The 15,699-nt window shown below is 41.1% G+C and overlaps 2 non-coding genes across 2 annotated transcripts; one reads left to right on the top strand and one right to left on the bottom strand.

Moving 5' to 3' along the window:
• Positions 1 to 400: 400 nt before the first annotated feature.
• Positions 401 to 508, bottom strand: LOC112804287 (small nucleolar RNA R71). The gene has a single exon (XR_003202901.1). It is a non-coding gene; the product is annotated as a small nucleolar RNA R71 (small nucleolar RNA).
• A 10,289-nt stretch (positions 509 to 10,797) lies between these two features.
• Positions 10,798 to 10,905, top strand: LOC112805071 (small nucleolar RNA R71). The gene has a single exon (XR_003203682.1). It is a non-coding gene; the product is annotated as a small nucleolar RNA R71 (small nucleolar RNA).
• Positions 10,906 to 15,699: the final 4,794 nt, after the last annotated feature.

The following is a 15,699-nucleotide window of genomic DNA, read 5'->3' as shown; positions in this document are numbered from 1 at the left end:
AGCCAAAAACAACAACAATGCCAACAATGCAAGGAAGGTGCTGGGTGACTTTACTGCACCTACTCCCGACTTCTATGGGAGAAGCATCTCTATCCCTGCCATTGGAGCAAACAACTTTGAGCTTAAGCCTCAATTAGTTTCTCTAATGCAACAGAATTGCAAGTTCCATGGACTTCCATTGGAAGATCCTCATCAGTTTTTAGCTGAATTCTTGCAAATCTGTGACACTGTCAAGACTAATGGGGTTGACCCTGAGGTCTACAGACTTATGCTATTCCCTTTTGCTGTAAGAGACAGAGCTAGGATATGGTTGGACTCACAACCTAAAGAAAGCCTGAACTCTTGGGAAAAGCTAGTCAATGCCTTCTTGGCAAAGTTCTTTCCACCTCAAAAATTGAGTAAGCTTAGAGTGGAAGTCCAAACCTTCAGACAGAAGGAAGGAGAATCCCTCTATGAAGCTTGGGAAAGATACAAACAATTAATCAGAAAGTGTCCCTCTGATATGCTTTCTGAATGGAGCATCATAGGTATTTTCTATGATGGATTGTCTGAACTGTCCAAGATGTCTTTGGATAGCTCTACTGGAGGATCTCTTCATCTGAAGAAGACGCCTACAGAAGCTCAAGAGCTGATTGAAATGGTTGCAAATAACCAATTCATGTACACTTCTGAAAGGAATCCTGTGAACAATGGGACTAATCAGAAGAAAGGAGTTCTTGAGATTGATACTCTGAATGCCATATTGGCTCAGAACAAAATATTGACTCAGCAAGTCAATTTGATTTCTCAAAGTTTGTTTGGAATGCAAAATGCACCAGGTAGTACTAAGGAAGCTTCATCTGAAGAAGAAGCTTATGATCCTGAGAACCCTTCAATGGAAGAGGTGAATTACATGGGAGAATCCTATAGAAACACCTCTAATCCTTCATGGAGAAATCATCCAAATCTCTCATGGAAGGATCAACAGAGACCTCAACAAGGTTTCAACAACAATAATGGTGGAAGAAACAGGTTTAGCAATGGCAAGCCTTTTTCTCAGCAACAGACAGAGAGTTCTAAGCAGAACACCTCTGACTTAGCAACCATGGTCTCTGATCTAATCAAAACCACTCAAAGTTTCATGACTGAAACAAGGTCCTCCATTAGAAACTTGGAGGCACAAGTGGGTCAGCTGAGCAAGAAAATTTCTGAACTCCCTCCTAGTACTCTTCCAAGCAATACAGAAGAAAATCCAAAAGGAGAGTGCAAAGCCATCAACATGGTCGAATTTGGAGAGGAGGGAGAGGCAGTGAATGCCACTGAGGAAGATCTCAATGGACGTCCACTAGCCTCCAATGAGTTCCCTAATGAGGAACCATGGGAATCTGAGGCTCCCACTGAGACCATAGAGATTCCATTGGATTTACTTCTGCCATTCATGAGCTCTGATGAGTATTCTTCGTCTGAAGAGGATGAGTATGTCACTGAAGAGCAAGTTGCTAAATACCTTGGAGCAATCATGAAGCTAAATGACAAGTTATTTGATAATGAGACTTGGGAGGATGAACCCCCTTTGCTCACTAAAGAACTGGATGACTTGTCTAGGCAGAAATTACCTCAAAAGAGACAAGATCCTGGGAAGTTCTCAATACCTTGCGCCATAGGCACCATGACCTTCAAGAAGGCCTTGTGTGACCTAGGGTCAAGTGTAAACCTCATGCCTCTCTCTATAATGGAGAAGCTAGGAATCTTTGAGGTGCAAGCTGCAAAAATCTCACTAGAGATGGCAGACAACTCACGAAAACAAGCTTATGGACTTGTAGAGGATGTTCTGGTAAAAGTTGAAGACCATTACATCCCTGCTGATTTCATAGTCCTAGAGACTGGGAAGTGCATGGATGAATCCATCATCCTTGGCAGACCCTTCCTAGCCACAGCAAAGGCTGTGATTGATGTTGATAGAGGAGAATTGATCATTCAAGTGAATGAAGAATCCTTGGTGTTTAAGGCTCAAGGATATCCCTATGTCATCATGGAGAGGAAGCATGAAGAGCTTCTCTCAAAACAGAGGCAAACAGAGCCCCCACAGTCAAACTCTAAGTTTGGTATTGGGAGGCCACAACCAACTTCTAAGTTTGGTGTTGAACCCCCACATTCAAACTCTAAGTTTGGTGTTGGGAGGTTCCAACATTGCTCTGAGCATCTGTGAGGCTCCATGAGAGCCCTCTGTCAAGCTACTGACTTTAAAGAAGTGCTTGTTGGGAGGCAACCCAATATTTTATATTTTATCTATTTTCCTTTGTTATTTTATGTTTTTTCTAGGTTGATGATCATGAGAAGTCACAAAATCAATTGAAAAAGCAAAAACAGAATGAAAAACAGAAAGAAAAATAGCACACCCTGGAGGAAGATCTTGCTGGCGTTTAAATGCCAGTAAGGCTAGCAGATGGGCGTTTAACGCCCAGTCTGGCACCATTCTGGGCGTTTAACGCCAGAAAAGGGCACCAGACTGGCGTTAAATGCCAGAAAAGGGTAAGAATTTGGCGTTAAACGCCAGAAGTGGGCACCAGCCCGGTGTTTAACGCCAGAAATGGCACAAAGAGCAATTTTGCTCGCCACTTGGTGCAGGGATGACTTTTCCTTACACCTCAGGATCTGTGGACCCCACAGGATCCCCACCTACCCCACCACTCTCTCTCTTCTTCTTCACCCATTCACCAATCACCTCAACACCTCTTCCCCAAAAACCCTTCACCTATCAAATCCCATCTTTCTCTTCACCACTCACATCCATCCTTCATAAAACCCTACCTACCCCACCATTCAAATTCAAACCACTTTCCCACCCAAACCCACCCATACATGACCGAACCCTACCCCTCTCCCCACTCCTATATAAACCCATCTTCACTCCTTCCTTTTCACACAACCTAAACACTACTTCTCCCCCTTTGACCGACCCACAAAGCCATCTTCATCTCCTCATTTCTTCTTCTTCTACTCTCTTCTTTCTTTTTTTGCTCGAGGACGAGCAAACCTTTTAAGTTTGGTGTGGTAAAAGCATTACTTTTTGTTTTTCCATAACCATTTATGGCATCCAAGGCCGGAGAAACCTCTAGAAAGAGGAAAGGGAAGGCAAAAGCTTCCACCTCCGAGTCATGGGAGATGGAGAGATTCATCTCAAGGGTGCATCAAGACCACTTCTATGAAGTTGTGGCCTTGAAGAAGGTGATCCCCGAGGTCCCTTTCAAACTCAAAAAGAGTGAATATCCGGAGATCCGACATGAGATCCGAAGGAGAGGTTGGGAAGTTCTTACCAACCCCATTCAACAAGTCAGAATCTTAATAGTTCAAGAGTTCTATGCCAATGCATGGATCACCAAGAACCATGGCCAAAGTGTGAACCCGGACCCAAAGAATTGGCTTACTATGGTTCGAGGGAAATACTTGGATTTTAGTCCGGAAAATGTAAGGTTGGCATTCAACTTGCCCATGATGCAAGGAGATGAACACCCTTACACTAGAAGGGTTAACTTTGATCAAAGGTTGGACCAAGTCCTCACAGTCATTTGTGAAGAGGGCGCCCAATGGAAGAGAGATTCAAGAGGAAAGCCGGTTCAATTGAGAAGGCATGACCTCAAACCCGTGGCTAGGGGATGGGTGGAGTTTATCCAATGCTCAATCATTCCCACTAGCAACCGGTCTGAAGTTACTATAGACCGGGCTATCATGATTCATAGCATCATGATTGGAGAAGAAATAGAAGTTCATGAGGTTATATCCCAAGAACTTTATAAGGTGGTGGACAAGTCCTCTACCTTGGCAAGGTTAGCCTTTCCTCATCTCATTTGTCACCTCTGTTATTCAGTTGGAGTTGACATAGAGGGAGACATCCCCATTGATGAGGACAAGCCCATCACTAAGAAGAGGATGGAGCAAACAAGAGACCTCTCTCATCATCAAATCCCTAAGATGCCTCAAGGGATGCACTTTCCTCCACAAAATTATTGGGAGCAACTGAACACCTCCCTAGGAGAATTGAGTTCCAACATGGGACAACTAAGGGTGGAGCACCAAGAACATTCCATCCTCCTCCATGAAATAAGAGAAGATCAAAGAATCATGAGAGAGGAGCAACAAAGACAAGGAAGAGACATTGAGGAGCTCAAGCACTCCATAGGATCTTCAAGAGGAAGAACAAGCCGCCATCACTAAGGTGGACCCGTTCTTTAATTTCCTTGTTCTTTATTTTCTGTTTTTCGAAAATCATGCTTATGTTTATCTATGTTTGTGTCTTATGATCATTAGTGTCTATGCCTTAAAGTTATGAATGTCCTATGAATCCATCACCTTTCTTGAATGAAAAATGTTCTTAATTGAAAAAGAGAAGAATTGCATGAATTTTGAATTTTATAACAGTTTAATTATTTTGATGTGGTGGCAATATTTTTGTTTTCTGAATGTATTCTTAAACAGTGCATATGTCTTTTGAATTTGTTGTTCATGAATGTTGGCTCTTGAAAGAAGGATGAAAAAGGAGACTGGTGCACGAAATTGTGATCACTACTTTTCACAAATCAATTAATCCCCGGTAATGAATCCAAAAACTTGGTGTTCAATACCATGGCATAAACACAACTTCGCACAACTAACCAGCAAGTGTACTGGGTCGTCCAAGTAATAAACCTTACGCGAGTAAGGGTCGATCCCACAAAGATTGTTGGTATGAAGCAAGCTATGGTCACCTTGTAAATCTTAGTCAGGCAAACTCAAATGGGTATGGTGATAAACGCATAAAACATAAAGATAAAGATAGAGATACTTATGTAATTCATTGGTGGGAATTTCAGATAAGCGCATGAAGATGCTGGTCCCTTCTGTCTCTCTGCTTTCCTACTGTCTTCATCCAATCCTTCTTACTCCTTTCCATGGCAAGCTTAAGCAAGGGTTTCACTGTTGTCAGTGGCTACCTCCCATCCTCTCAGTGGAAATGTTCAACGCACCCTGTCACGGCACGGCTATCTATCTGTCGGTTCTCGATCAGGCCGAAATAGAATCCAGTGATTCCTTTACGTCTGTCACTAACGCCCCGCCCTCAGGAGTTTGAAGCACGTCACAGTCATTCAATCATTGAATCCTACTCAGAATACCACAGACAAGGTTAGACCTTTCGGATTCTCTTGATTGCCGCCATCAGTTCTAGCCTATACCACGAAGACTCTGATCTCACGGAATGGATGGCTCGGTTGTCAGGCGAGCGCTCGTTTGTCAGGCGATCAACCATGCATCGTGTATCAGGAATCCAAGAGATATTCACCCAATCGAAGGTAGAACGGAGGTGGTTGTCAGTCACACGTTCATAGGTGAGAATGATGATGAGTGTCACGGATCATCACATTCATCAAGTTGAAGAACAAGTGATATCTTAGAACAAGAACAAGCGGAATTGAATAGAAGAACAATAGTAATTGCATTAATACTCGAGGTACAGCAGAGCTCCACACCTTAATCTATGGTGTGTAGAAACTCCACCGTTGAAAATACATAAGAACAAGGTCTAGGCATGGCCGAATGGCCAGCCTCCCAATGATCTAAGATAGCATCAAAACAAGGATAGCTACCCCGATATGATCTAAGAACTAGATGTCCAAAGATGAAAATACAATAGTAAAAGGTCCTACTTGTAGAGAACTAGTAGCCTAGGGTGTACAGAGATGAGTAAATGACATAAAAATCCACTTCCGGGTCCACTTGGTGTGTGCTTGGGCTTAGCAATGAAGCAATTTAGTGTAGAGACTCTTCTTGGAGTTAAACGCCAGCTTTGGTGCCAGTTTGGGCGTTTAACTCCCATTCTTGTGCCAGTTCCGGCGTTTAACGCTGGAATTCCTGAGGGTGACTTTGAACGCCGGTTTGGGCCATCAAATCTTGGGCAAAGTATGGACTATCATATATTGCTGGAAAGCCCAGGATGTCTACTTTCTAACGCCGTTGAGAGCGCGCCAATTGGGCTTCTGTAGCTCCAGAAAATCCACTTCGAGTGCAGGGAGGTCAGAATCCAACAGCATCTGCAGTCCTTTTCAGTCTCTGAATCAGATTTTTGCTCAGGTCCCTCAATTTCAGCCAGAAAATACCTGAAATCACAGAAAAACACACAAACTCATAGTAAAGTCCAGAAAAGTGAATTTTAACTAAAAACTAATAAAAATATACTAAAAACTAACTAGATCATACTAAAAACATACTAAAAACAATGCCAAAAAGCGTATAAATTATCCGCTCATCACAACACCAAACTTAAATTGTTGCTTGTCCTCAAGCAACTGAAAATAAAATAAGATAAAAAGAAGAGAATATGCAATGAATTCCAAAAACATCTATGAAGATCAGTATCAATTAGATGAGCGGGGCTTTTAGCTTTTTGCTTCTGAACAGTTTTGGCATCTCACTCTATCCTTTGAAATTCAGAATGGTTGGCTTCTTTAGGAACTCAGAATCCAGATAGTGTCTTTGATTCTCCTAGTTAAGTATGATGATTCTTGAACATAGCTACTTATTGAGTCTTGGCCGTGGCCCAAAGCACTCTGTCTTCCAGTATTACCACCGGATACATACATGCCAGAGACACATAATTGGGTGAACCTTTTCAGATTGTGACTCAGCTTTGCTAGAGTCCCCAATTAGAGGTGTCCAGGGTTCTTAAGCACACTCTTTTTGCCTTGGATCACAATTTTATTTCTTTCTTTTCTCTCTTTTTTTCGTTTTCTCTCTTTTTTTCTTTTTTTTCGAAATTTTTTTTGTATTCACTGCTTTTTCTTGCTTCAAGAATCATTTTTATGATTTTTCAGATCCTCAGTAACATGTCTCCTTTTTCATCATTCTTTCAAGAGCCAACATTCATGAACCACAAATTCAAAAGACATATGCACTGTTTAAGCATACATTCAGAGAACAAAAATATTGCCACCACATCAAAATAAATAAACTGTTATAAAATTCAAAATTCATGCAATTCTTCTCTTTTTCAATTAAGAACATTTTTTACTTAAGAGAGGTGATGGATTCATAGGACATTCATAACTTTAAGGCATGGACACTAAGACACTAATGATCACAAGACACAAACATAGATAAACATAAGCACTAGAATTCGAAAAACAGGAAATAAAGAACAAGGAAATTAAAGAACGGGTCCACCTTAGTGATGGCGGCTCCTTCTTTCTCTTGAAGATCCTATGGAGTGTTTGAGCTCCTCAATGTCTCTTCCTTGTCTTTGTTGCTCCTCTCTCATGATTCTTTGATCTTCTCTAATTTCATGGAGGATGATGGAGTGTTCTTGGTGCTCCACCCTTAGTTGTCCCATGTTGGAACTCAATTCTCCTAGGGAGGTGTTTAGTTGCTCCCAATAGTTTTGTGGAGGAAAGTGCATCCCTTGAGGAATCTCAGGAATCTCATGATGAGTGGGATCTCTTGTGTGCTCCATCCTCTTCTTAGTGATGGGCTTGTCCTCATCAATAGGGATGTCTCCCTCTATGTCAACTCCAACTGAATAACAGAGGTGACAAATGAGATGAGGGAAGGCTAACCTTGCCAAGGTAGAGGACATGTCCGCCACCTTATAAAGCTCTTGAGCTATAACCTCATGAACTTTTATTTCTTCTCCAATCATGATGCTATGAATCATGATAGCCCGGTCTATGGTAACTTCGGACCGGTTGCTAGTGGGAATGATTGAGCGTTGGATAAACTCCAACCATCCCCTAGCCACAGGTTTGAGGTCATGCCTTCTCAATTGAACTGGCTTCCCTCTTGAATCTCTCTTCCATTGGGTGCCCTCTTCACATATGACTGTGAGGACTTGGTCCAACCTTTGATCAAAGTTGACCCTTCTAGTGTAAGGATGTTCATCTCCTTGCATCAGGGCAAATTGAATGCCAACCTTACACTTTCCGGACTAAAATCCAAGTATTTCCCCCGAACCATAGTAAGCCAATTCTTTGGGTCCGGGTTCACACTTTGATCATGGTTCTTGGTGATCCATGCATTGGCATAGAACTCTTGAACCATTAAGATTCCGACTTGTTGAATGGGGTTGGTAAGAACTTCCCAACCTCTTCTTCGGATCTCATGTCGGATCTCCGGATATTCACTCTTTTTGAGTGAAAAAGGGACCTCGGGGATCACCTTCTTCAAGGCCACAACTTCATAGAAGTGGTCTTGATGCACCCTTGAGATGAATCTCTCCATCTCCCATGACTCGGAGGTAGAAGCTTTTGCCTTCCCTTTCCTCTTTCTAGAGATTTCTCCGGCCTTGGATGCCATAAATGGTTATGGAAAAACAAAAAGCAATGCATTTACGACACCAAACTTAAAATGTTTGCTCGTCCTCGGGCAAAAGAAGAAAGAAGAGAGTAGAAGAAGAAGAAATGAGGAAGAAGGGAATGGCTTTGTGTTCGGCCAAGAAGAGGAAGAAGTGGTGTTTAGGTTGTGTGAAAATGAAGGAGTGAAGATGGGTTTATATAGGAGGGGGGAGGGTTATGGTTCGGTCATGTATGGGTGGGTTTGGGAGGGAAAGTGGTTTGAATTTGAAGGGTGAGGTAGGTGGGGTTTTATGAAGGATGGATGTGAGTGGTGAAGAGAAAGATGGGATTTGATAGGTGAAGGGTTTTTGGGGAAGAGGTGTTGAGGTGATTGGTGAATGGATGAAGAAGAGAGAGAGAGTGGTAGGGTAGGTGGGGATCTTGTGGGGTCCACAGATCCTGAGGTGTCAAGGAAAAGTCATCCCTGCACCAAATGCCATGCAAAAATGCGTTTTTAGCCATTTCTGGCATTAAACGCCGGGCTGATGCCCATTTCTGGCGTTTAACGCCAAGTTTTTGCCCTTTACTGGCGTTTAACGCCAGTCTGGTGCCCCTTTCTGGCGTTAAACGCCCAGAATGGTGCCAGACTGGGCGTTAAACGCCCAACAGCTAACCTCACTGGCGTTTAAACGCCAGCACGCTCTCCTCCAGGGTGTGCTATTTTTCTTTCTGTTTTTCATTCTGTTTTTGCTTTTTTCATTGATTTTGTAACCTCTCATGATCATCAACCTACAAAAAAATAAAATAACAAAAGAAGATAGATAAAATATAACATTGGGTTGCCTCCTAATAAGCGCTTCTTTAATGTCAGTAGCTTGACAGAGAGCTCTCATGGAGCCTCACAGATGCTCAGAGCCATGTTGGAACCTCCCAACACCAAACTTAGAGTTTGAATGTGGGGGCTCTGTTTGGCTCTGTTTTGAGAGGAGCTCTTCATGTTTCCTCTCCATGGTGACAGAGGATATCCTTGGGCCTTAAACACCAAGGATTCTTCATTCACTTGAATGATCAACTCTCCTCTATCAACATCAATCACAGCCTTTGCTGTGGCTAGGAAGGGTCTGCCAAGGATGATGGATTCATCCATGCACTTCCCAGTCTATAGGACTGTGAAATCAGTAGGGATGTAATGGTCTTCAACTTTTACCAGAACATCCTCTACAAGTCCATAAGCTTGTTTTCTTGAGTTGTCTGCCATCTCTAGTGAGATTTTTGCAGCTTGCACCTCAAAGATCCCTAGCTTCTCCATTACAGAGAGAGGCATGAGGTTTACACTTGACCCTAAGTCACACAAGGCCTTCTTGAAGTTCATGGTGCCTATGGTACAAGGTATTGAAAACTTCCCAGGATCTTGTCTCTTTTGAGGTAATTTCTGCCTAGACAAGTTATCCAGTTCTTTGGTGAGCAAAGGGAGTTCATCCTCCCAAGTCTCATTTCCAAATAACTTGTCATTTAGCTTCATGATTGCTCCAAGGTATTTAGCAACTTGCTCTCCAGTGACATACTCATCCTCTTCAGAGAAAGAATACTCATCAGAGCTCATGAATGGCAGAAGTAAGTCCAATGGAATCTCTATGGTCTCATTTTGAGCCTCAGATTCCCATGGTTCCTCATTGGGGAACTCATTGGAGTCCAGTGGACGTCCATTGAGGCCTTGCTCAGTGGCGTTCACTGCCTCTCTTTCCTCTCCAAGTTCGGCCATGTTGATGGCTTTGCACTCTCCTTTTGGATTTTCTTCTGTATTGCTTGGAAGAGTACTAGGAGGGAGTTCAGTAATTTTCTTGCTCAGCTGACCCACTTGTGCCTCCAAGTTTCTAATGGAGGACCTTGTTTCAGTCATAAAACTTTGGGTGGTTTTGATTAGATCAGAGACCATGGTTGCTAAGTCAGAGTTATTCTGCTTAGAACTCTCTGTCTGTTGCTGAGAAGATGATGGAAAAGGCTTGCTATTGCTAAACCTGTTTCTTCCACCATTACTACTGTTGAAACCTTGTTGAGGTCTCTGTTGGTCCTTCCATGAGAAATTTGGATGATTTCTCCATGAAGGATTATAGGTGTTTCCATAGGGTTCTCCCATGTAATTCACCTCTTCCATTGAAGGGTTCTCAGGATCATAAGCTTCTTCTTCAGATGAAGCCTCCTTAGTACTGCTTGGTGCATTTTGCATTCCAGACAGACTTTGAGAAATCATATTGACTTGTTGAGTCAATATTTTGTTCTGAGCCAATATGGCATTCAGAGTGTCAATCTCAAGAACTCCTTTCTTCTGACTAGTCCCATTGTTCACAGGATTTCTTTCAGAAGTGTACATGAATTGGTTATTTGCAACCATTTCAATCAGCTCTTGAGCTTCTGTAGGCGTCTTCTTCAGATGAAGAGATCCTCCAGCAGAGCTATCCAAAGACATCTTGGATAGTTCAGAGAGACCATCATAGAAAATTCCAATGATGCTCCATTCAGAAAGCATATCAGTGGGACACTTTTTGATTAATTGTTTGTATCTTTCCCAAGCTTCATAGAGGGATTCTCCTTCCTTCTGTCTGAAGGTTTGGACTTCCACTCTAAGCTTACTCAATTTTTGAGGTGGAAAGAACTTTGCCAAGAAGGCATTGACTAGCTTTTTCCAAGAGTTCAGACTTTCTTTAGGTTGTGAGTCCAACCATATTCTAGCTCTGTCTCTTACAGCAAAAGGGAATAGCATAAGTCTGTAGACCTCAGGGTTAACCCCATTAGTCTTGACAGTGTCACAGATTTGCAAGAATTCAGCTAAAAACTGATGAGGATCTTCCAATGGAAGTCCATGGAACTTGCAATTCTGTTGCATTAGAGAAACTAATTGAAGCTTAAGCTCAAAGTTGTTTGCTCCAATGGCAGGGATAGAGATGCTTCTCCCATAAAAGTCGGGAGTAGGTGCAGTAAAGTCACCCAGCACCTTCCTTGCATTGTTGGCATTGTTGTTGTTTTCGGCTGCCATGTTTTCTTCTTCTTTGAAGATTTCTGTTAGGTCCTCTACAGAGAGTTGTGCCTTCGCTTCTCTCAGTTTTCGCTTCAGGGTCCTTTCAGGTTCAGGATCAGCTTCAACAAGAATGCTTTTGTCCTTCCTCCTGCTCATATGAAAGAGAAGAGAACAAGAAAATGTGGAATCCTCTATGTCACAGTATAGAGATTCCTTGAGGTGTCAGAGGAAAAGAAAAAATAGAAGGTAGAAGTAGAAAATTCGAACTTATCAAAGAAGATGGAGTTCGAATTTTGCATTAAGGAATAGTGTTAGTCCATAAATAGAAGGATGTGAGAAGAAGAGAAGTAATTTTCGAAAATTAAGTAAAAGATTTTGAAAACATTTTGAAAAACTTTGATTGATAATTTTCGAAAACAAAAAGTGGAAAAGAAATCAAGTGATTTTTGAAAAAGATTTTGAAATTAGAAATCAAAAAGATTTGATTGAAAACTATTTTGAAAAAGATGTGGTTAAGAAGATATGATTGGTTTTAAAAAAAATGTGATTGAGAAGATATGATTTGAAAAACATTTTAAAAAAAGATTTGATTTTAAAATTAATGACTTGGCTATCAAGAAAAGATATGATTCAGACATTAAAACTTTCTCAACAGAAAAGGCAACATACTTGAAATGTTGAATCAAATCATTAATTGATAGCAAGTATCTTTGAAAATGGAAAGAAATTGAATTTGAAAAAGATTTGATTGAAAAGAAATGATTTGAAAAAGATTTGATTTTGAAAAGATTTTGAAAACTTGAAAAAAATTTGCATTGAAAACAAAATCTTCCCTCTTGTGCCATCCTGGCGTTAAACGCTCAGAATGGTGCACATTCTGGCGTTTAACGCCCAAAACTATACCCTTTTGGGCGTTAAACGCCCAACCAGGTACCCTGGCTGGCGTTTAAACGCCAGTCTGTCCTTCTTCAATGGGCGTTTTGAACGCCCAGCTTTTTCTGTGCAATTCCTCTGCTGTATGTCTGAACCTTCAATTCTCTGTATTCTTGACTTGAAAAGACACAAATTGAAAATATTTTTGGATTTTTAATAATGAGGAATAATCAAAATGCAACTAAAATCAAATATCAATGCATGCTAGACACCAAACTTAGCAGTTTGTATACTACTGACACTAATGAGAATGCATATGAGACACATAAACACTCAAGTCAAGAGAATTCAAAGATCAGAGTAAGAAATCATCAAGAATTATTTGAAGATCCTTAAGACACATGAATGAATGCATGCAATTGACACCAAACTTAAAATGAAACACTAGACTCAAACAAGAAACATACAATATTTTTGGATTTTATGATTTTGTAAAATTTTTTTTTGTGCTTTTTCGAAAATTAAGTGGAAAAAGAAAATAAAGGTATCAAAATTCTTAATGAGAATTCCAGGAATCATGCAATGTTAGTCTAAAGCTTCAGTCTAAAGGAATTAGACATGGCCAGCCAAGCTTCAGCAGGACATTGCATTCAAGAGCTAAATTGATGAAGATCAATCAGCTTTGGTGATGATAAGAACATCACCTTGAAACACTAGAATTCATTTTTAAGAACTCTGAAGAAAAATACCTAATCTAAGCAACAAGATGAACCGTCAGTTGTCCATACTCGAACAATCCCAGGCAACGGCGCCAAAAACTTGGTGCACGAAATTGTGATCACTACTTTTCACAAATCAATTAATCCCCGGTAATGAATCCAAAAACTTGGTGTTCAATACCATGGCATAAACACAACTTCGCACAACTAACCAGCAAGTGTACTGGGTCGTCCAAGTAATAAACCTTACGCGAGTAAGGGTCGATCCCACATAGATTGTTGGTATGAAGCAAGCTATGGTCACCTTGTAAATCTTAGTCAGGCAAACTCAAATGGGTATGGTGATAAACGCATAAAACATAAAGATAAAGATAGAGATACTTATGTAATTCATTAGTGGGAATTTCAGATAAGCGCATGAAGATGCTGGTCCCTTCCGTCTCTCTGCTTTCCTACTGTCTTCATCCAATCCTTCTTACTCCTTTCCATGGCAAGCTTAAGCAAGGGTTTCACCGTTGTCAGTGGCTACCTCCCATCCTCTCAGTGGAAATGTTCAACGCACCCTGTCACGGCACGGCTATCCATCTGTCAGTTCTCGATCAGGCCGGAATAGAATCCAGTGATTCTTTTACGTCTGTCACTAACGCCCCGCCCTCAGGAGTTTGAAGCACGTCACAGTCATTCAATCGTTGAATCCTACTCAGAATACCACAGACAAGGTTAGACCTTCCGGATTCTCTTGAATGCCGCCATCAGTTCTAGCCTATACCACGAAGACTCTGATCTCACGGAATGGATGGCTCGGTTGTTAGGCGAGCGCTCGTTTGTCAGGCGATCAACCATGCATCGTGTATCAGCAATCCAAGAGATATTCACCCAATCGAAGGTAGAACGGAGGTGGTTGTCAGTCACACGTTCATAGGTGAGAATGATGATGAGTGTCACGGATCATCACATTCATCAAGTTGAAGAACAAGTGATATCTTAGAACAAGAACAAGCGGAATTGAATAGAAGAACAATAGTAATTGCATTAATACTCGAGGTACAGCAGAGCTCCACACCTTAATCTATGGTGTGTAGAAACTCCACCGTTGAAAATACATAAGAACAAGGTCTAGGCATGGCCGAATGGCCAGCCTCCCAATGATCTAAGATAGCATCAAAACAAGGATAGCTACCCCGATATGATCTAAGAACTAGATGTCCAAAGATGAAAATACAATAGTAAAAGGTCCTACTTATAGAGAACTAGTAGCCTAGGGTGTACAGAGATGAGTAAATGACATAAAAATCCACTTCCGGGCCCATTTGGTGTGTGCTTGGGCTGAGCAATGAAGCAATTTCGTGTAGAGACTCTTCTTGGAGTTAAACCCCAGCTTTGGTGCCAGTTTGGGCGTTTAACTCCCATTCTTGTGCCAGTTCCGGCGTTTAACGCTGGAATTCCTGAGGGTGACTTTGAACGCCGGTTTGGGCCATCAAATCTTGGGCAAAGTATGGACTATCATATATTGCTGAAAAGCCCAAGATGTCTACTTTCCAACGCCGTTGAGAGCGCGCCAATTGGGCTTCTGTAGCTCCAGAAAATCCACTTCGAGTGCAGGGAGGTGAGAATCCAACAGCATCTGCAGTCCTTTTCAGTCTCTGAATCAGATTTTTGCTCAGGTCCCTCAATTTCAGCCAGAAAATACCTGAAATCATAGAAAAATACACAAACTCATAGTAAAGTCCAGAAAAGTGAATTTTAACTAAAAACTAATAAAAATATACTAAAAACTAACTAGATCATACTAAAAACATACTAAAAACAATGCCAAAAAGCGTATAAATTATCCGCTCATCAGAGACATGTTACTGAGGATCTGAAAAATCATAAAAATGATTCTTGAAGCAAGAAAAAAGCAGTGAATTAAAAAAAGAATCGAAAAAAAAGAAAAAGAAAGAGAAAAAGAAAGAAAACGAAAGAAAAAGAAAGAAATAAAGTTGTGATCCAAGGCAAAAAGAGTGTGCTTAAGAACCCTGGACACCTCTAATTGGGGACTCTAGCAAAGCTGAGTCGCAATCTGAAAAGGTTCACCCAATTATGTGTCTGTGGCATGTATGTATCCAGTGGTAATACTGGAAGACAGAGTGCTTTGGGCCACGGCCAAGACTCATAAAGTAGCTGTGTTCAAGAATCATCATACTTAACTAGGAGAATCAATAACACTATCTGGATTCTGAGTTCCTAAAGAAGCCAATCATTCTGAATTTCAAAGGATAGAGTGAGATGTCAAAACTGTTCAGAGGCAAAAAGCTAAAAGTCCCGCTCATCATACTTAACTAGATGTTTTTGGAATTCATTGCATATTCTCTTCTTTTTATCTTATTTGATTTTCAGTTGCTTGAGGACAAGCAACAATTTAAGTTTGGGGTTGTGATGAGCGGATAATTTGTACGCTTTTTGGCATTATTTTTAGTATGTTTTTAGTATGATCTAGTTAGTTTTTAGTATATTTTTATTAGTTTTTAGTTAAAATTCACTTTTCTGGACTTTAATATGAGTTTGTGTGTTTTTCTGTGATTTCAGGTATTTTCTGGCTGAAATTGAGGGACCTGAGCAAAAATCTGATTCAGAGACTAAAAAGGACTGCAGATGCTGTTGGATTCTGACCTCCCTGCACTCGAAGTGGATGTTCTGGAGCTACAGAAGCCCAATTGGCGCGCTCTCAACGGCGTTGAAAAGTAGACATCCTGGGCTTTCCAGCAATATATGATAGTCCATACTTTGCTCAAGATTTGATGGCCCAAACCGGCGTTCAAAGTCACCCTCTGAA

This window comes from Arachis hypogaea, chromosome 5, assembly GCF_003086295.3.
Source record: "Arachis hypogaea cultivar Tifrunner chromosome 5, arahy.Tifrunner.gnm2.J5K5, whole genome shotgun sequence".
NCBI lineage: Eukaryota > Viridiplantae > Streptophyta > Magnoliopsida > Fabales > Fabaceae > Arachis > Arachis hypogaea.
Note: the sequence above shows the minus strand (reverse complement) of the source record. Positions and strands in the feature narration are given on the sequence as shown.